The following is a 21,260-nucleotide window of genomic DNA, read 5'->3' as shown; positions in this document are numbered from 1 at the left end:
GCTTTGGATGACACCTTAAGGATGAAGCTTACTAAGGCATTCCTTGAGTTGTGGCTCAAAATGGAGGGTAAACACCTAGTGATCTCGAGTTGTGTCCTAGTGATATTGGAAAACCGGTGTGAGTATGCGAGTTGTGGCTCATATGGATGGGCTCCACTTGATTAGGAAAATCACGGGTTGTGGCCAGTGGGGTTGTAAATCTTGTGTTGAGAATACAAATTATGGTTCATATTGGGAAATCAACCTAGCGTTACGGATGGTGGTCCGTAACAGGATAGTCCCGTAGTCTATCTACTAGTTTTGACTTGTAGAGGTGGAACCACGAGTTGTGGCTTGTGGTAGCAAGGATTATCTTAAGGTCACCATCTGAGGATGTAGAGCGTGGATGAACATGGTAGTGACCATGTTTTATGGAATCGGGGTATGGAGGATTCCCGACCGAGTGTGTGTGTGTGTGTGTGTGTGTGCACTTTATTTTGGTTATGTATGTATTTATGTTGTTAGCTCACCCTATTTGCTTGTGTTTGGCGATGATCGTGTAATTCGTTACATGGGAGTAGATGATGTTACAGGTGGAGCTGGTGAGGTATAGCATCAAAGAGGGGCAACATGGGAGTTTTGTTTTATTGATTATATCTACTATTTTTTGAACGGGATTTATAACCAATATTTGGATATGTAAACTTTGAGTTAAAGTACAAATTTTGATTTTAGCGGTTTTAATAAAATTGAAATTTTCTCGCATTTTGGGAAAGAGTTTTTATTCAATGTGATATTATTACTATTATTATTTCTATTTTACTTAAATTAGTAATATCTGGCCAGGATATTTCAATCTCTCTCTGAAAAAATGGGTTTAAACCCAAAAATGTTGGGTGAATAGGTCTTAATCTTTGTTTCAATATCTTTAATCTGAAATATTGAATTAAATGGTCACATTGTACATTGTATAACTAATTCAACTCCTCTTTGACCAATCTTCTAAACTTTTCTAACTTCCCATTGCACATCCAATGAATCTGTCTAGCTGTTTAGATGCTTCTCTAAGTTAGTTGCCACCTAGGATGGGTGATGTTGACTTTTCACAAGAGATTTCTTTGACAACTTTTCTTTATCGTTCGACCAACTTGTAGATCTCATCAAATCTTCAAATTTAAATCTCAAGCCTTCTAGAAAACATAATTAAAATTCATGTTATTCAAGTTTAAGAGAATTTAATCAAAGTTAGAATTAAGGAAACACTATGCTAGACTAGTCTTAGGAACTCAAAAACATACTAAACTAGAATATCACTCTAAAAACACCCTTTTGACTACATTTTTATTAAAAATAAGATTTTTAGAAGAAAATATTACGTGAAAAATAGTTATGCATGATTGTTATGCATGTATTCCTATATAAACTCTGTAACTCTTGTTTTCTGATATACAATAATATTCTTTCTCTTCTCTCATTAAGCCTTGCTTCATCTCTTCTTCCCTTTCTCCTATTACCCTTTCAGAAAATACTAAAAAACTCTAAAAACAGAAAATAAAGAAGACAAAACTCCCAAAAATAGTGCTCTAAAAGACAAAAAATGTGTCTAATATGACACTTAACACAATTACTTCCATTAAATGACTCAAATGGAAGATTAACTAGACGAGTGACATCAAAGTATGTCTTAGAAAAGTATCATAACTATTAGACAAATCACGTTCAGATGATCAAATGGCGCGAAAAGTTAAATAAATCACCAAGTGACATAAAGATTAAGTCAAAGGTTGAAATTGATAACGAGTCAATTAAGAGAATATCAAATTATTTTATTAATATTGTCAAGCAAACACTCAAGGCTCAATGTTGATTGAATATATTATGATTGAAGATATATCTAAAGAATATCAATGTGATTGAGTATTTGATTGAATATAAATATAAAGGAAAACCTCTTTGATTGAATATTATGAATACTATCATATGATTAAAAAGCAATCATGAGCAAATAAAATACTCTATAGATCAAAGAATGCAAGAGAATATCTATAAAATTAAAGCCACAATAGTATGAAGTTTAAAATTCAAGTTCATGAATGGATGAAAAGGAAAGAATTGATAATTCACAAGCAGCAATACACTTTGATTGATATATCAAGTACTTTCATATGGAGCAAGATGAAGATATTTGAAGATACAAAGCATATACTCAATTGAATATGCATCGACGGTCAAATGACACTAATTATAAATACTAAAAAGACACTAAAACACTCTAAAACCAAAAAATACTAAAACACTTTAAAAATAGAAAATAAAGAAGACAAAACTCCCAAAAAAAGTGCTCTAAAAGACAAAAAATGTGTCTAATATGACACTTTACACAATTACTTCCATTAGATGACTCAAATGGAAGATTAACTAGACAAGTGAAGTCAAAGTATGTCTTAGACAAGTATCATAACTATTAGAAAAATCAAGTTCAGATGATCAAATGGCGCGAAAAGTTAAATAAATCACCAAGTGACACACAAAGCATATGCTCAATTGAATATGCATCAACGGTCAAATGACACTAATTATAAATACTAAGACCAAGATAAAGAAGAAGAAAAAAAGCGAGAAATATACTGAAAGAATTCTGAAATAAAGAATGAGTAAAATTGTTAAATATTCAAGAGAAATCAAAGTAAGATTACTATTAGCATTTTGTATTTTGTGGAGTGATATTGGGTTGAGTGTTAAACATTGTAATATCCTTCACATTGTGAAGTTTACCCTATGAGCGTGATTGTATTCTTCTGCATGAGATATCATTATTGTTTATTGTAAATGAAAGTTCTTGATCTCAATGAGAGATTGAGAAAGATACTTGGAGAGGTTAAACCCATTGTAACCTAGAGAGGTTTATACTAGTAATACTTGAAGAGGATGATACTCGTGAAAGTTAAGGGATTTGATTAGTGGAACTTCTTAAGCAAGTTGCTTAAAAGACTGGACGTAGCCTCAACGTGCGAGGTAAACCAGTATAAATCCTAAAGTGCATTCTTCTTTGCCTTAAAATTTTGGTTCACTTATATTATGTCTACGCAAAATAATTGTAAAATGTTTACATGCTCTATTCATCACCCATTTCTAGAGCCACCTTGCACCAACAAAGATCACCCTTGCTCTTTATATTTTGAAAAAACAAGTTTTATCCAATGACCAGAGCACTCACCGAGAGAGTCTGCATAATCAGTAGATGAAGAGCTCATATATTGGATCACAAAGAGGCTATTCAAGAATTTTATCCATTCCTCATGTTAAAATACCTACCTTTTAGTTCAAAAACACCTAAAATGACACCACTTATCTAATTGATATATCAAACTCACAAATACCATATTACAAACCAAAACTTCACATGAATTTCAACATTTATAATAGTCATATTATACCAATTAAATTATCAAAGCTACTCTACTCTAATTAATACAACAAATTACAGCCTCAATGCCTTAATTAAAAATTTAAGTATTATTATAATATATTAGCTTTCATTACCTTGTTAGTAAATTCCTAACACTATTAATGCTCCACATAACACAACTCTCACAAGTAACTTTAACTATGCAAAGAAAACACACATAAATGATTTGAACATACCCTTATGACCATAAAAAAATAGAGATTTAGTTTAGGGTATTGGGGGTCACATGAAAACCTTATAGAGGCCACATTCAAATAGAACATAACTGACTCAAGAAAAAAAGGAGAAAATGACTGTAATCACACTTTTGAATTAACAAATGTGTTGCCCTCTACACTAGGAGTCTATAGGTGGGTGCAAATCTTCAAAGGGATGAAAGACGAGGTCGAAATTTTACAAAGATTGCAAAGAAAGATTTAGAGTAAATGTTTTAGACAAATGATGGTTTTATATAAGAAAACTCGATTAATAAAAAATTATATTGATAGCTTAACTTTTTAATACTACAAAAATAAAAGTTTCATCTACAAAATCATTTCTACTCTTAAACTATTTTCTACATCAATAAATTTGCTCAAGAGAAAAAAGAACATTTTTTATTTTTTAGATACTCATTATTTTTAAATATTTAACTAATAATATCACTTTTTATCTTTTATTTTTATCACATTATATTATCTATAATACATATATTCCTCTCCTATTATTCATTTACTTTTTTTTTGTCTATGTGTTATCTTATTACTGTTTCAATATTACAATAGTTTTATCTTTAAGAAGAAAAGGAGCATGCAATTTTTTTCACTTACCCTTGTTAAAGAATATTTATCCTTGACAAAGTTTTCCGTGAATCAAGGATAATTCATGCATTTGTCAACTATCAACAATAACATCAAAAGGACTTTTGCACATATCTCACAAAAGTTATAATGTATACAACATATTGGAGACAACTCGTATTAATATCATGATAATCAATTCCACTTATTACTACATCAATTTTAGTGTATCAAAATATTTTACTAGAATTTGATTCATCTACAATGAGTAAAATAAAATAAATCATCTCAATCACAGATGAGAAATGTATGCATATGTATGCCCTATCAATTATTAAGTTTACTAATTTTACTCTCTAAGTTGAATGATTCATTTTTTAGATCTAGATCCATTTTACTCTAACTAGAAAGCAAGAAATTTTTTTGAAGATAACATAATTCCTTTACAAACATGTATACTCTCCACTTGTACCAACTTGACCATTGTCTTATACATATGTTACTTTGCACGAGTATAAAGCTCCTTCGATTTTTATAAAGAATTACAATTACAGCCAAAATACATCAAGAAATTGTTATTGCCAAAAAACTAATAAATGTTGAGTTGGTGAGAAATAACAATTGAATACTACGTTATTCATAAGATGTAGGAGGAAACAAGGTTATATAATTACACACTTGTATACTCTCCACCTGTACCAAGTTGACAATTTTCTTATACATATGTTACTTTGCATGAATACAAAGCTCCTTTGATTTTTATAAATAATTACAATTACAACCAAAATACATCAAGACATTGTTATTGCCAAAAAAAAATGAATGCTGAGTTGGTGAGAAATAACAAGTGAATACTACATTATTCATAAGATGTAGGAGGAAACAAGGTATTTTGATGCTTGCATGGTTTCACAAATTTTTGAAAATCATAAGGTTTTGGGAGGCTAAAACCAAGGTACTAGTAGTGACTAGTTTCATAGACGTAAAGTTCTTGTGACAAGAATTGTGGTATCTTTAGAACTTTTGCTTTAAAATGATCCATTCAACTTAGAGAGTAAAATCAATAATGTTAATAGTTGATACTGCATTTATATTCATATACATAAATTTCTCATTAGTGATTGAAATGGCTTATACCATTTTACTCACTTTAGATGAATTAGATCCTAGTAAAATATTTCGATACATTGAAACTAATGTAGTAATAAGTGGAATTCATTCTCATTCTAGTCCCATAGGTTATCTCCAATGTGTTGTATACATTATTATTTTTGTTAGATTTGTCAAATGCATGCATTATCCTTATTCATGAAAAAGTTTTTGGAAGATCGTTTCCTACTCATGGAACTTCAGTTAGGTGTAAGAACTAATTAATAAGAAGGTATATAACAAAAGTGTTGTTTGTGGCCCCATAGAAGGCTAAAAAGATTATGGACTAATGGATTTTTTTTTATATTTAATGATGATAAATTCCCACCCTTGAATCTCAAATATAATTCCTAGTCCTTATGATAATCATGTTACTTACCCTTTTATTTAGAAGTAATGCATCTATTAATGAAGCTATTATACTTTTTCCAATACAAAACTAAGAGACAAGATAAATTAAGGTGATTTTTATTTTTTATTTATATTAAATATTTTTCAAAATAATATAATTTTCCCTATGGAGGTGCATATAGGGTAATCAAAGAAAAAAAAACCATGACAGTTGTGGGATTTGAACCCACGCCCTTTCGGACTAGAGCCTAAATCTAACGCCTTAGACCACTCGGCCAAACTATCCTTTGTTATTGACAACTAGGCTTGTAAATTTTATATCTTATTTAGTTTTAAACATAACAAAATAATTTGCACTTACTTTATTAAGGAAGAAAATAAAGAGACTATGAATAAATTAGATTACATGATATTAAATGGGACAAGTTTTTCGCAATGGTGCAATTTAAGTGAGATATTATCCAAATTGGCAAGTTTTGAAAAAAAATATGTACATGACTGAGTCCTACTTGCATGGCATGACGTATAACTCCTCAAATTGAAGTTGTGTTTAGTCAAACATAACTCCCGTGTGTTGTCATCGTGTTCACGACAAGACACTGAGAAATACATCTTTTGAAAACAAGAATGGAGTTGTCACCATAATTTATCAAGAAAAACTACGAAAAAACTACATAAAAAGTGGAATCCGACAATAGATTTAGGTTTGTTCTAAGATTCTCCCTTTTAGTTGTTAAAATATTTTTTTCTCCAAAAATCAAACACATTTTTTTTATATTTTTTATTAAAAAAAATATTTATGTGGATCTGACAAGGATTGAATTTGCTCCAACTTAGTGTTGTTCACAATAAGAAATAGGAGTTATGTAGTTCTTTATTAAAAAACAACTATTTTTGAAATTTTAATATCTTTTTATAATTCGCCCTGTAATACTCCTTTCGTGTTGTCACATGTAAATTTTTTTCTCCTTTCAAACCAACGAAAATACTATGATATCATTCTATAAATAGGAACTTCATAAATACTTGTCCAAGTTCATTCAAATAAAACCTCACAAATACCAAAAACATCTATAAAGGTTCCTATTACAATTCTTTTAAACCACAAACATTCAAAGGAAAATTCAACATAAAAGAAACCATTTTTTTTTCAAAAGTTTTCAAAAAATCCCAAAGTTCTCCTTAGCACATCTCCTCACACCTATGCATTTGCACCAACATCTATGACAACATTTGCTCCCGTATAACACTCACATTACATGATCATCGCACAAACACAACAATGTAATGCAACTCAACTCATGATCACAAACGTGTTACATAAATTTAACCAAGTCATATTACCACCAAGTAATATCAATCAAATCATATTAGCACCAAGTAATATCGATCTAGTATGTCATTTTCTTATATCTTACCACTATCACAACGGTCAAACGAAAGAACAACGTGTTATCGATCAAATGTCGCAAATTTAGCTCAATCCAATGGTTAACGATCCGAAAAACTCAATTTTACCAAAATTGAGCAGACTAGAAAAATACACACTCGTCGAATACGAAAAACAACGTTTTGGCATATTAAAATGAACATGTTTCAATACAACCAATTCTCTAGAATACACAACAAAAATTTTGATCATCCCACCATCAAATTAATTGAGCATAAAATCATTTCCATATTCAAAAGTTCCAATTCTATGTGCTTATTCATTAAAATTGATAAAACCTTCAGATTTCAAATAATAAGGAGAAAAAAATACACTGCACTTGTAATCCTCTTAACATTGGACTCACTTACCTTATATTCACTTAATAAGCATTCTTCTATTAAATCAAAATTATACTCACCACTTAATATTAACAATTCAGCACGTAATTATTTAACCTAAACAACAAAACTATAGATTTTCCATAGAGATTAGCAACCCGAAACCACTTCTTATACCCTTATAACATCATTCCATTGATCATATAAAAAAACATCAATAATTAACATATAGTCACAATTTAGTACCTAAAATTATATTTCCATTGGATATTCCACTCATAATTATTAACTCCAAACCCAAACTGACCATTAATCCAAAAACTCAAAATTTAATCTTGCATTATAATTTCCTATATTTATCATGAATAGAAAAATTGCAAAATCCATAGAACCAACGTCACAACCATTGAGCGTCCCTTGAGAATCGTTATCCAATAATATAACTCATCATTCACTAAAATTCCATTTCACAATCCCATTATCATTATTTTTCCCAAAACCCAACTGTGCAAAACCACGTCACAAAATTTCCTTCCATTACACCCAACAATAGTCCACAAAAAAAGTGTTCATCACCACCACTTTATAATATCAACATTTCGATCAGCCAATAAGAACAACAATAGAAAACACACATTGCATCCACAGTAACATCCCGGTCGGATATACTAATTTAAATAATTAAAATAGGAAATAAGTATAAAATCGCATTTATGGTAACTCATTTTCCCAAAAGCGGGAAAGTTTAAAACATTTATTATACCGCAATAAACCAAAATTAACAAACTATAATTGTTGATTACAAATTCCAAGTCTGGTAAGATAAAGGTTTACAAAATGTTTAAAATCCATAAAACAAGAAAACATCATAAAGGTTTTTCCCCAAGCTAACCCCTCTTTGAATCTATGCTTCACTAGCAACACCTGCAACATCATCTACTCCCGTCTAACACATTACACGATCATCACCAAACACAAGCAGACAAGGTGAGCTTAACAGAATAAAAGTACACTACACAATATAATAAATAATCATTCACTATTCCAAATACATCTAATACTCCCAAGTCTCACAACATAATACACCATTCCCTCAGAACCAACTAGTTTCCTTTCCTACGCCCCAACACCTCTTGGAAGAGAATTTCTCCCATTGCGAACCAACGCCTCATGGAAAAACTAGCAACAACCCTTACCTGTTCACCAAAACCCTGTTGGCAAAAGCAATACAAGTCTAAATGCTGAAGCAAGATTTTGATGATGATAAATGAAGCCTGAAAGCCATCTGGAAGACAATTTGAAGACTACATGTTATAATGTTTAAAGTTATCTTGTAAATTGTAATTAGATTAAGTTAGAAGCAGTATTGTACAAGTAAATTCTAGTATTTCTCGAAATATCAAAATGATAATCGATTATCACTTGAAATAATCGATTATCCTGAGCTGAACAATTTTTTTCAAGAAAGCACTGGAATAATCGATTATTTCTTCTGATAATCGATTATCTGCTCAAAAATTTGTTTTTCATAAACCACACTGGAATAATCGATTATCACTAGTGATAATCGATTATCCTGGTCTGTTGGGCGCGACTGTTCAGCTTTTTGACCTAATTTCTGGAACCCCTATTTAAGGAACTTTAGAGTTACTTCTCAACAACCTTTTAGAGAAGTCTGAGTACTTGAGAACTCTCTGTGGAAAGGCTTTGAAAAACCTAGTGTGGGTAGAGCGATAACTTTCATCAAGTGGGATCTTGAGTGATTGAGTGCTGCTGCTGTTGCTAGGAGAAACCGATCATCCTTTGTGAGATTCAAAGGAGGTGTTCATTCCTTGTGTGATTCAAGGAAGGTGTTTTCATCCCTTGTGGATTTCAAGGGAGGTGTCTTTATCTCTTGTGTGATTCAAGAGAGGTGTTTTCTAAACCCTAATCTTTCTTATCATTGATTGTAAGTTTGGTTTATTTTAGTGATTTAGTTAATCTCGTTTTTGAAAGATTAACAACTGGACGTAGGGTCTTTTGATCCGAACCAGTATAAATACTTGTGTTCAATCTTCTTCTCTATCTCTTTATTTTATCTATTATTGTGTTATAAAGAAATTATTTATTGATCTACTTGATAAATTTTGAAACAAATTTTAAAGTGTTAATTTAGTATTCAAAAACCAATTCACCCCCCCTCTTGTTTTTGTCTGCACGCTCAAACATTCCGCTGCGCGATACCAACAATTGGTATCAGAGCTTGCTTTGATAGTTATTCAAAATTTTCGAAAATGGTTGGACAAAATCAAATCTTTGTCGAGGGCGCATCTATCAACAGACCTCCTCTATTTACTGGTGAAAATTATCCTTTCTGGAAAGTTAGGATGCAAATTTTTCTGGAATCTGTTGATAGGGGTATTTGGGATGCTGTTTTAAATGGTCCATTTGTTCCTGTTAATATTGTAGATGATGTGCAGGAACCAAAGCCATTCTCGCAATGGACAGCAGACGAAAATAGAAAAGCCCAATATGATGTAAAAGCTAGAAATATAATTTCATCTGCCTTAACCCTAGATGAGTTTTACAAGATCTCGGTATGCACCAGTGCACAAGAAATGTGGGAAATATTGCGTGTAACCCATGAAGGAACAGACGATGTAAAAAGAGCACGCAAGAACTCTTGGATCCAAGAATACGAAATGTTTCAGATGCAGCAAGGAGAAACTATTTACGATGTGCAGAAACGATTCACACATATCGTCAATCATCTCAAAGGTCTAGGTAAAACTTTTGACACTGATGAATTAAATATAAAAATTCTTAAATCCTTGAACAGGACTTGGCAGCCTAAAGTGACAGCCATCACGGAGTCACAAAATCTTGCGACAATGACGATGGCGGCTCTGTTTGGAAAGCTGAGAGAACATGAGCTTGAACTAGGCAGATTAAATGATGAAGAAGATATTGGAAGAAAGAAGAACATAGCCTTTAAAACCGAAGTTGTTAAAGGCAAACGACAAAAGGAAGAAGAAGATTCAGATGATGATGAAAATCTGAGTCTCATGATTAAGAAGTTTACAAAATTCATGAACGCCAAAGGTAAAAATCAATTCAAGAGCAACAAGAAGGATAATCAAGGATCATCCTCAAATTTCAAATGCTATGGATGTGGAGAATCTGGACACGTCAAAGCTGAATGCCCAAATTCAAAGAAAAGTGAAGAAAAGAAAGGTAGAAAATTCTTCAAAAAGAAAGCATATATAGCTTGGGAAGACAATGCCTCAAGTTCATCAAATTCTAGCGATTCTGAAATTGAAGAAGCAAATCTATGTCTGATGGCCAATCATGATGATTCCGATAGTGAGGTAAATTCTACTTGCCACGAAAATGATTATGATGATTTGTATGACGCCTTTCAACAATTGCTTATTAAATCTAGTAAATTGGATACTGCTCATAAAAAGTTAAAGTCTGATTTTAAAGATTTGCAAAGTAAATTTGAAAAATCTCTTGAAGAAGAAGAATTTTTGAAAGATAAAATTTCAAATTTAGAAAATAAAGAAACTGTTGAATGTGCTTCATGCAAAAGTTACATGTTTGATATATGTATTTTGGAAAAACATCTCGCAGATGCTTTAGAAAATAAGAAGTGTGAAAAGTTTGAAATCAAGAAAAATCCAAATAAGACCAAGCATGCTCATAATCATAGTTTTAAAAATAAGACTAAAAGAACTCATAGAGTTTGGATAGAAAAAGGAACATATCATTCTAGAAATACATATGCATGTACTACTACATGTTTTGATTGCATGAAAAAGGGTTATACTTCAAACAAATGCAATATCAAACATCTTCGTGTTCCTAATAAGAAATATATTTGGGTTCCTGTTCATAAGTAGATATTTTTTTTCTAACCCCAAGGACCCAAACAAGTTGTTGGGGACCTAAATGAATTGTTTCCTTATTTTGCAGATGACTTCTAAATCCAGAAGATCAATGTGGTATCTTGACAGTGGTTGTTCAAGACACATGACTGGAGATAAAAAGAAGTTTAAGAACTTTAAAAAGAAACAAGGATTTGTCACTTATGGGGATAACAACAAAGGAAAAATACTTGGAACGGGTGATGTAGGTGGAGGAAATACTTTGGAGATCAAGGATGTACTATATGTGGAAGGACTAAAACACAATCTTCTTAGTATAAGCCAATTATGTGATAAAGGACTCAAAGTAATATTTGAAAGTGACTACTGCACTATTCATCAAAAGAACTCCAAAGAAGTAGCATTAAAAGGTATGAGACACAATAATATTTACTTGATTGATCTTTATACTGCATCATCTAATGATATAACTTGTTTGGTTGTTAAAGAAGAAAATCCTTGGTTATGGCATAAACGAGCTGCTCATATTAACATGCAACAATTAAACAAACTAATTTCCAAAGAATTAGTAATTGGATTACCAAGAATAAAGTTTGAAAAAGATAAACTATGTGATGCATGTCAAAAAGGAAAACAAGTAAAATCTTCATTTCATTCAAAAAATGTAATTTCTACATCAAAACCATTAGAACTTTTGCATATGGATTTATTTGGCCCTTCAAGGACAAAAAGCCTTGGAGGAAACTATTATGCTCTTGTTATTGTTGATGATTACTCACGATATACATGGACTTTCTTTCTTACACTAAAAAGTGAGGCATTCAAAGCTTTTAAAAAATTTGCAAAAGCTGTTCAAAATGAAAAAGATTTGAAAATTAAAGTTTTAAGAAGCGACCATGGTGGAGAATTTCAAAATGAATTATTTGAAAACTTTTGTGAAGAAAACGGAATTATGCATAATTTTTCTGCACCTAGAACTCCTCAACAAAATGGAGTTGTAGAAAGGAAAAATAGATCTTTAGAAGAATTAGCTCGCACCATGTTGAACGAATATGATGTGCCTAAATATTTTTGGGCTGATGCTGTGAGCACTGCTTGTTATGTATTAAATAGAATGCTCATTAGACCAATTTTAAAGGTTACCCCCTATGAATTGTTTAAAGGAAGAAAGCCTAATGTAGCACATTTAAAAATATTTGGATGCAAATGCTTTGTTCTGAATAACGGAAAAGAAAATCTGGGTAAATTTGATTCTAAAGCTGATGAAGCTATTTTCTTAGGTTATTCATTAACTAGTAAAGCCTATAGGATTTTTAATAGAAGAACCTTGAATATGGAAGAATCTTTGCATGTTGTCGTTGATGAAATTGTGGACCTTGAGGAGAACCCTCTTGAGTCAAATAAAACGAATGCAGGTGATGAAGAATATTTCAAAGAAGCCCTTGATGAGATGTACCTAAATGAAAATCCACTGACTGAACCTGAAGATCTTACCAAAAGCTGGAAATCACCTAGAGGATTATCTCTTGAAAATGTCATTGGAGATATATCAAAGGGAGTTGTTACTAGAAATATGTCAAATTTCTGTATGACTGTTGCTTTTGTTTCACAGATAGAACCCAAAAGTGTAGACGAAGCTCTTCAAGATGATCAATGGTGCATTGCAATGCAAGAAGAGCTGAATCAATTTGAAAGGAATGAAGTTTGGGAACTCATTCCTAGGGATGATTCACACCAAGTAATAGGAACAAAATGGGTGTTCAGAAACAAGCTGGATGAGGATGGAAACATCACTAAAAACAAAGCCAGACTTGTAGCAAAGGGATACAGACAAGAAGAAGGTATAGACTATGATGAGACTTATGCTCCAGTTGCCAGGTTAGAAGCTATACGCTTACTTCTTGCCTATGCTTCTCTCATGAAATTCAAACTATATCAGATGGATGTCAAAAGTGCTTTTTTTAAATGGATTTATAAAAGAAAATGTGTATGTTGAACAACCACCTGGCTTTGAAGACTATAAGTTTCCTAATCACATTTATAAATTAAAGAAAGCATTGTATGGATTAAAACAAGCACCTAGATCTTGGTATGAACGGTTAAGTACATTTTTGTTAGAAAATGATTTTGAAAGAGGTAAAATTGATTTAACTCTATTTATCAAAAGAGTAAATAAACATATTTTGCTAGTTCAGATTTATGTAGATGACATAATATTTGGGTCTACTGATAGTTCACTATGTAAAGGCTTTGCAAGCATAATGCAGGGAGAGTTTGAAATGTCAATGATGGGAGAATTGACATTCTTTTTGGGTCTTCAAATTAAGCAAATGGAAAATGGAACCTTCATTTCTCAATCTAAGTACTACAAAGAAGTACTTAAGAAATTTGGAATGGATACTGCTAAGGAAGCAAGTACTCCTATGGGAACCTCCTGCTACTTAGATAAAGATGAATCAGGAATAGAGGTAAATCAAACTATGTTTAGAGGCATGATAGGTTCTCTGTTGTATCTTACTGCTAGTAGGCCTGACATTATGCAATCTGTATGTGTGTGTGCTCGTTTTCAAGCCAATCCAAAAGAATCACATCTTACTGCAGTAAAAAGAATTTTAGAATACTTAAAAGGTACTGCATGTTTTGGACTATGGTATCCTTCAGGAGCATCTCCTAATTTGATAGGCTATTTAGATGCTGATTATGGTGGTTGTAAAATAGATAGAAAAAGTACCAGTGGTACTTGTCACCTCTTAGGTAGTTCATTAGTCTCTTGGCACTCAAAGAAACAAGCTTGTGTGGCTTTATCAACTACAGAGGCTGAATACATAGCAGCTGGAAATTGTTGTGCTCAAATTCTTTGGATGAAACAACAACTAGAAGACTATAATATCTTTTTAAATCACATACCTCTGAAATGTGATAATACTAGTGCTATTAATTTAACCAAAAATCCCATAATGCACTCTAGGACAAAACATATTGAAATAAGACATCATTTCCTAAGAGATCACATTAATAAAGGAAATTGTGAAATAGAATATGTAGATACAAAGCATCAATTAGCTGATATCTTTACAAAACCTTTAGCTAAAGATAGATTTTATGAACTAAGAAGAGACTTAGGCATATTAGAGATCTCTTAATGCTAAAAATTCACAATCCTTAAGAAATCCGAAAAATAGCGTAAATAATCGATTACAAGTGTTAATAATCGATTATCAAACTCTCTTCAAAAATTGTAAAACATACTGGAATAATCGATTATTTTGGGTAATAATCGATTATCCTTAAAATCTCTTCCTAAAAATTCAAAAACATTTTGAAATAATCGATTATTTAGGGCCATAATCGATTATCCTTAATTCTGAGCCAAAAATCGAAACTCACTGGAATAATCGATTATCACTTAGGATAATCGATTATCAGCTCGTCAGACTTCATATTTTGCCCAGTTTATGAACCAATAATCGATTATTACACGTCGTTGGACCAACAAATTTCAAAAACTAGTCGTTGCCACGACTAGATTTTCATCAAATCGCGTGTATATGGCCGTTGGAGTCTTCTCTCTATAAATATTAGCCATTTTTGTCACCAGAACACTCTTTTCTCTCCATCAACACTCAAGACCCTCTCCTTTTCTCATTTTCTCACAAAACTCTCAAAGGCTTCCCTCTCTTTTACCTAAACCATGGCTGAATCCTCTCGCAGAAAAATTCCTACACGCAGAAGGACTGCATCTCATGCCTCTAATCCCTCAACTGCACCAAGAACAGCCTCCATTAAAGGATGGATTTCGGATGAAGAAAGACGTTCTGAATTCATCACACTATGGAAAGACAAACCCCTCATCACTCCAAAATTCATCCAGTCTCAATGGTTTGTAAATCGCCATTTCATCATTCAAAACTTTCTGGCTGAACAAGGTGTGAAATTCTTCACAGAGATGCAAGGCACTTACTATCCAGATTTGGTTCGAGCCTTTTATTTCAACTACAAATTCAGAGATGGAGTTGGGTTCACAAAAGTGAAAGGTATCGACATCATTTTAGATGATGATATTTGGGAAAATGTTGCACAATTTCCCATTCATGATGGCACATCTCCCATTCTCACAGCTGGCATAGAAGGATTCAACAGAATTCTTGCATATAGATCCTTTATGCGACGTCCAGATCAAGAAATTGGCCGTCAATTACTAGCTGGACCTCTCAAAATCAATGAGCGTCTACTTCACTATCTCATTGTTTGGATTTTATGTCCACGTGGTACAAATCACGCACAGTGCAGTGAAGCCGATCTTATGATAATATATGCCATGCTCAACCACATCCCCATCTATTGGCCAAGCATCATTCTTGACACCATGCTAAAAGCCTCAATATCCTCTTCCGTATTCTTTGCTCATCTCTCGTATTTGTGAGTATAAAGGGGTAAATGTCTCTGATGAACAGTCTCATAAGACAATTGCAGCATACAAAATTGCAGAAAACTCCTTGAAGCAGATGAAATTTATTCCTTTTGGGAATACCTACATTCACAAGGACGATATGCCTTCTTCGGACAATGAAGAAGAAGAAAATCCTCCCACTGCTCCTATTCCTCCTGTTGACACACATATTGGATCATCCAATGGTGTTGGTGGCTCATCCTCTTCCTTGGAGGATCACATTTTAAATCTCAATCAGAGGCTTGAAGAATTCTTTCTTCTCTCCACTCACAGACATGAAGAAGTCACCGGCTTAATTAGAGGATTAGATTCTAGGATCTCTAACTTAGAACATAAATTTGATAAATATGAGGACGATGATGACATGAGTCAAGACTTTTAACAGTCTACATCATGGTCTCATTGTTTGCAATTGTAATATGTTTTCCCGTTTTATTTTTAAAATATAAGTATATTTGTCTTGTTATTCTTTACCTATGCCAAATTGAGGGGGAGCTTCTTTGTTAACCTTTTTCATATGATCAAAACAGGGGGAGAAAAAGTTTAAACATTTAAAAACAGTACTACTAACAAATCTCCTTGTAAGATATTTTGATTGCAGATACTTTAAACATATTGTTTTGATCATCATCAAAAAGGGGGAGATTGTTGGCAAAAGCAATACAAGTCTAAATGCTGAAGCAAGATTTTGATGATGATAAATGAAGCCTGAAAGCCATCTGGAAGACAATTTGAAGACTACATGTTATAATGTTTAAAGCTATCTTGTAAATTGTAATTAGATTAAGTTAGAAGCAGTATTGTACAAGTAAATTCTAGTATTTCTCGAAATATCAAAATGATAATCGATTATCACTTGAAATAATCGATTATCCTGAGCTGAACAATTTTTTTCAAGAAAACACTGGAATAATCGATTATTTCTTCTAATAATCGATTATCTGCTCAAAAATTTGTTTTTCATAAACCACACTGGAATAATCGATTATCACTAGTGATAATCGATTATCCTGGTCTGTTGGGCGCGACTGTTCAGCTTTTTGACCTAATTTCTGGAACCCCTATTTAAGGAACTTTAGAGTTACTTCTTAACAACCTTTTAGAGAAGTCTGAGTACTTGAGAACTCTCTGTGGAAAGGCTTTGAAAAACCTAGTGTGGGTAGAGCGATAACTTTCATCAAGTGGGATCTTGAGTGATTGAGTGCTGCTGCTGTTGCTAGGAGAAACCGATCATCCTTTGTGGGATTCAAAGGAGGTGTTCATTCCTTGTGTGATTCAAGGAAGGTGTTTTCATCCCTTGTGGATTTCAAGGGAGGTGTCTTCATCTCTTGTGTGATTCAAGAGAGGTGTTTTCTAAACCCTAATCTTTCTTATCATTGATTGTAAGTTTGGTTTATTTTAGTGATTTAGTTAATCTCGTTTTTGAAAGATTAACAACTGGACGTAGGGTCTTTTGATCCGAACCAGTATAAATACTTGTGTTCAATCTTCTTCTCTATCTCTTTATTTTATCCATTATTGTGTTATAAAGAAATTATTTATTGATCTACTTGATAAATTTTGAAAAAAATTTTAAAGTGTTAATTTAGTATTCAAAAACCAATTCACCCCCCCCCTCTTGTTTTTGTCCGCACGCTCAAACATTCCGCTACGCGATACCAACAAACCCTAGTAAAAGTATTACTTTCCTTAGGACTTACAAGCAACCGCCCTTGCCTGTCACCAAAACCCAGCAAGAGCATAACCCTTCCCTATTCACACAAAACCTGGTAAGAGTGTTGCTTTTCCTAAGACTCACAAGCCACAATCCTTAATCCTCGACTTCAAAAACTTCCCCCGGACGCATCTTGATTCTACACCCTTTGATGATTACATTGATCGATCTTTGCTGCCACGAGTGTCTACTCGTCCCTCTGACTACAAACCACCACCTAATAGTCCACACGCGGGAATAAATTTGCCACGACCACGATCCACGACACGAAGTGGAGTTCCCCAATACGAACCACAATTTGTATTTGTCCCATGACTACCAACTTGTCAGCTAACACTAAGGAGGACAATCTTCCGGAACCCATCCGTACGAGCCACAATCTCGCACACTCCATTGGACTTCCAAAACGACCAGGCTACAACCTTGAGTGGCCACATGTTACCCCAATAGAAGTTGCACTCGTAACTAGGCCCCCAACAAAGCATCACATCAAGACCTCCATTTAAATTTGTGTAGAATCCTCCTCACAATCCAACTCTCCACCCAAAACTGCTTGGCACATCACTCGCGCCGTTAGGCAAAAATTGGTCCCAGACCGCCTGGCGTTGTGTTTCTCCCAAAGCTTACTTGCACCCACTATCGCCTAGCGACTTACCCTGTGCCGCCAAGTGCCACACCAATAGTGTCAATGCTATTGGTTCTTGGCACTTCAGAATAGGTTTTAATGAACCTACTCACCTTACACACAATCTAGAACACCAACAACATGTTGATACATATACCAAAACTCCATGCACATTCCACAAGTCATAAGAATCAAGCACATATATTTTTACACAAGGATTCATGCATTTATATCCTGCCAATACTTGGTTTAATACGAACCATTCATGTTGTAAGGAACTAAAAATCTGAACCCAATATGCACCCAACTGATAATGCAGTCGTCAAACGATCAAATTAGTACTACTTATCTATAACAACTTCAGTATTGTTAAGAAAGTAGTCAACAAAATAGAAAGGGTAAAGTAACCTAAAGTCGTCTCCCAACGAACACAGAATTGATTTTTAACAAATCAATTCTTATAAAACTATACAAAAGAGTTAGTCAAATAAAATAATAAAAATATGAGAGATAAAGATAAAAAGATAAAATAAGATGAAAATAATAGAAAAGAAAAATAGGTTGATTCCACTACTTTTTCAAAATAGCATTCATCACTGGTTTCCTAAAGATTATTGTTATTAATTTCTTGTTGGAAACTTCACATTAATCAATGTAACTTCTCAATTAATTTGTTGGCGTCCTTACTTTCAACAAAAGTAACTTCTCAATCAAAAGCAAGAACTTTGTAGATTAATCTTAGTAAATTTAACCAAAGTAACTTCTCAATTAAATATTACTAATCCTAATCATGTCCATTCTTTTACCTCTTATATCTAATCTAAGTTTTCACCTTTAATAAAAGTAAATTCTCAATTAAAATTTAAAAACCCTTGTACTCATACGATTGTTATGTTATGTAGATTTAACACCATGCTAACTTGCTACAATGTAAAATTCATTACTTTTACTAAATTAAGAACCAAAAGACATAGATGAAAATAAATCTCAACAAGAATCAAAAGAACAAACAAATTAATTGATCTAACCTCAGAATCCAATTAAGAAATTACAATGGAATCAACCCAAGAAGTTTAGCCTTCCATGGAATGCAAAAGTAAAATAAAAATAGAAGAAGAATGGAGAGAAAAAGAGAGAAAGGAAACGAAATTAGGCCCCCCTAAGGGTTCCTAAACTCCGAAGTCCCGAGCTTTTTTTCTCTGCTTCCCCCTTGGTCTCTTTATATAGGACTTGGACTGGGCTTTTCTGTTGCTAAAATCTCTCAAATATATTTTAAAATAAAGATAAAGATAAATATTCAAAGATATATGGAGAGATATAGACTATTTTACAAATATAGTTGGTTGATGATATTAATATCTAATATAATTAAATAAATTAATTGCTTAAAGATATATGATAAATTATCACCAACTAATATTTGTATTAGTTTTCTAAATCAGCCATTTTGAGATTTGATAGTCCAAATTTGTAGAGACATCCAAAAATATCAACATTTGTAATTAAACCCCTCTTGTTTGATGAACTTTGACCAGAATTTGCCCAAAGTTGACTGTTTGACCATATTTAACTCTTTGACTGTCCATTGAGAAGCTGACATGTGGCATTCCTCTCTTTCTCTCAAATGAAGCTTTCTCTCTCCTCCCTTAGGGTTTCTACCGCAAAATGAATTATGGTCGTTATTGTTCATGCTTGGAGGCACTGGAGGAACGATGCAAAAACGCTGGTGCAGGTGCGTGAAGCTTGGTTCACGTTTTCCAGATCTAATTTGGACTACACAGTTTATTGCAGCGCGATTTCCGTGTGTTAATCTCGTGTTCGCGTGCTGGTCTAGGCGCTCGTGCAGGTTTCGCGTTTTCTACTCCAACGAAGGTGTGCATGGTCGTGATGGTGGAGTAGAGAGCAGTGTTGCTAGCTGTTGCATATCCGATGGTGGTCGGCTCATAGACTGTTGCTATTTCTGCAGATGCAATTTCGTCAGTTAGGGTTTTTGTCGAAGGTTCATCAATGGAGGTCGACGACGGCTATCATGGTCGTTGTTACCGAAACTGGATTTATGTAAGAGCCGAGAAAATTAAATAGTTATTTAAATAATTATTTAATTATGGCGGGTATTAGAAACATTTAAGTAATTAATGTGAGGAACTATGACATGGAAAAGTACTAGCTCAAGTGGTTGAGAGTACTTTATTGTGTGTGAGGACTTGGGTTTGAGTCCTATGTATGCCACTTGGGTGTTATTTAAATTATGCGTTTTTGTGTTTTTATATATTGAATGCATGGGGTGATGATAAATTCCTAGAATTGTAGGAGTTATAATGAAATCTGGATTGGTTGAATGGTTTGGCCTTGGTTTTGGTATGTGCATGGATGTGGGTTCAAACCTTGTTGAGAACTAAATAATTTCTTTTTGCCAATTTTTCCTTTGGCATGAATGTGAAAAGGTTTGGAAAACCTAGTAGCCAAGAAAGCAGCCGTGAGTCCTGGAAAAATACACTGTGAGGGATATTGAGTAGACATTAACACACACTTTTATTGTAATTTTCGTTTTAAAAGGTTAAGTGAAATTAAGGGTGGAATGAATTAGAGTGAGAGAGGATAATTAAGGGATTAAGGGTCTGAGACAGGGGAGTGCATACGGAATCACAGACTTCTGGGCGATTGGCACGAATTATAGAGGAGAATTGGAGTGGGAAACCATTGTGGAAGAGTGAGGCAAGAGCAAGGGTGAGTTTGAATTAAAAGTCACGTGCAATCCGTGTTTGGAGCGATGATCAGAGGTTAGGGGAGCTGGAACTGAATCCTTTATTTCTTGTTTTTATTTGTATAAATGTATGAGAATTTGAATGCATGTACTCTACTATTTCATGTATTTTCGTATTTTCTGCAATTTTCCAGAAATCGCCTGGTGGGTGATGAATCACCGCCAGGCGACTCATCTTATTTCTGGGTAATTGGGGGTTCTAGAGACGGAACCGCCTGACGGCACGGGCTTAATCGCCAGGCGGTGCATGTTAGAGTACCCAATTTTCTGGGTTTTATGAAGGGCCTAGCGGTGACGAATACCCGCTAGGCGACGCGAGCCACTTTTGGCTCGATTTTGATGTT

At 33.4% G+C, this 21,260-nt stretch overlaps 1 non-coding gene across 1 annotated transcript; it reads right to left on the bottom strand.

Annotated features, from left to right (window-relative positions):
• Positions 1-5,932: 5,932 nt before the first annotated feature.
• On the bottom strand, positions 5,933-6,012 carry TRNAL-UAG. Its single transcript has one exon. It is a non-coding gene; the product is annotated as a tRNA-Leu (tRNA).
• Between the last annotated feature and the right edge of the window lie 15,248 nt (positions 6,013-21,260).

Source organism: Vigna unguiculata, chromosome 6 (assembly GCF_004118075.2).
Source record: "Vigna unguiculata cultivar IT97K-499-35 chromosome 6, ASM411807v1, whole genome shotgun sequence".
Lineage (NCBI taxonomy): Eukaryota > Viridiplantae > Streptophyta > Magnoliopsida > Fabales > Fabaceae > Vigna > Vigna unguiculata.
The sequence above is the reverse complement of the archived record's forward strand: the minus strand, read 5'-3'. Positions and strand labels throughout refer to the sequence as shown.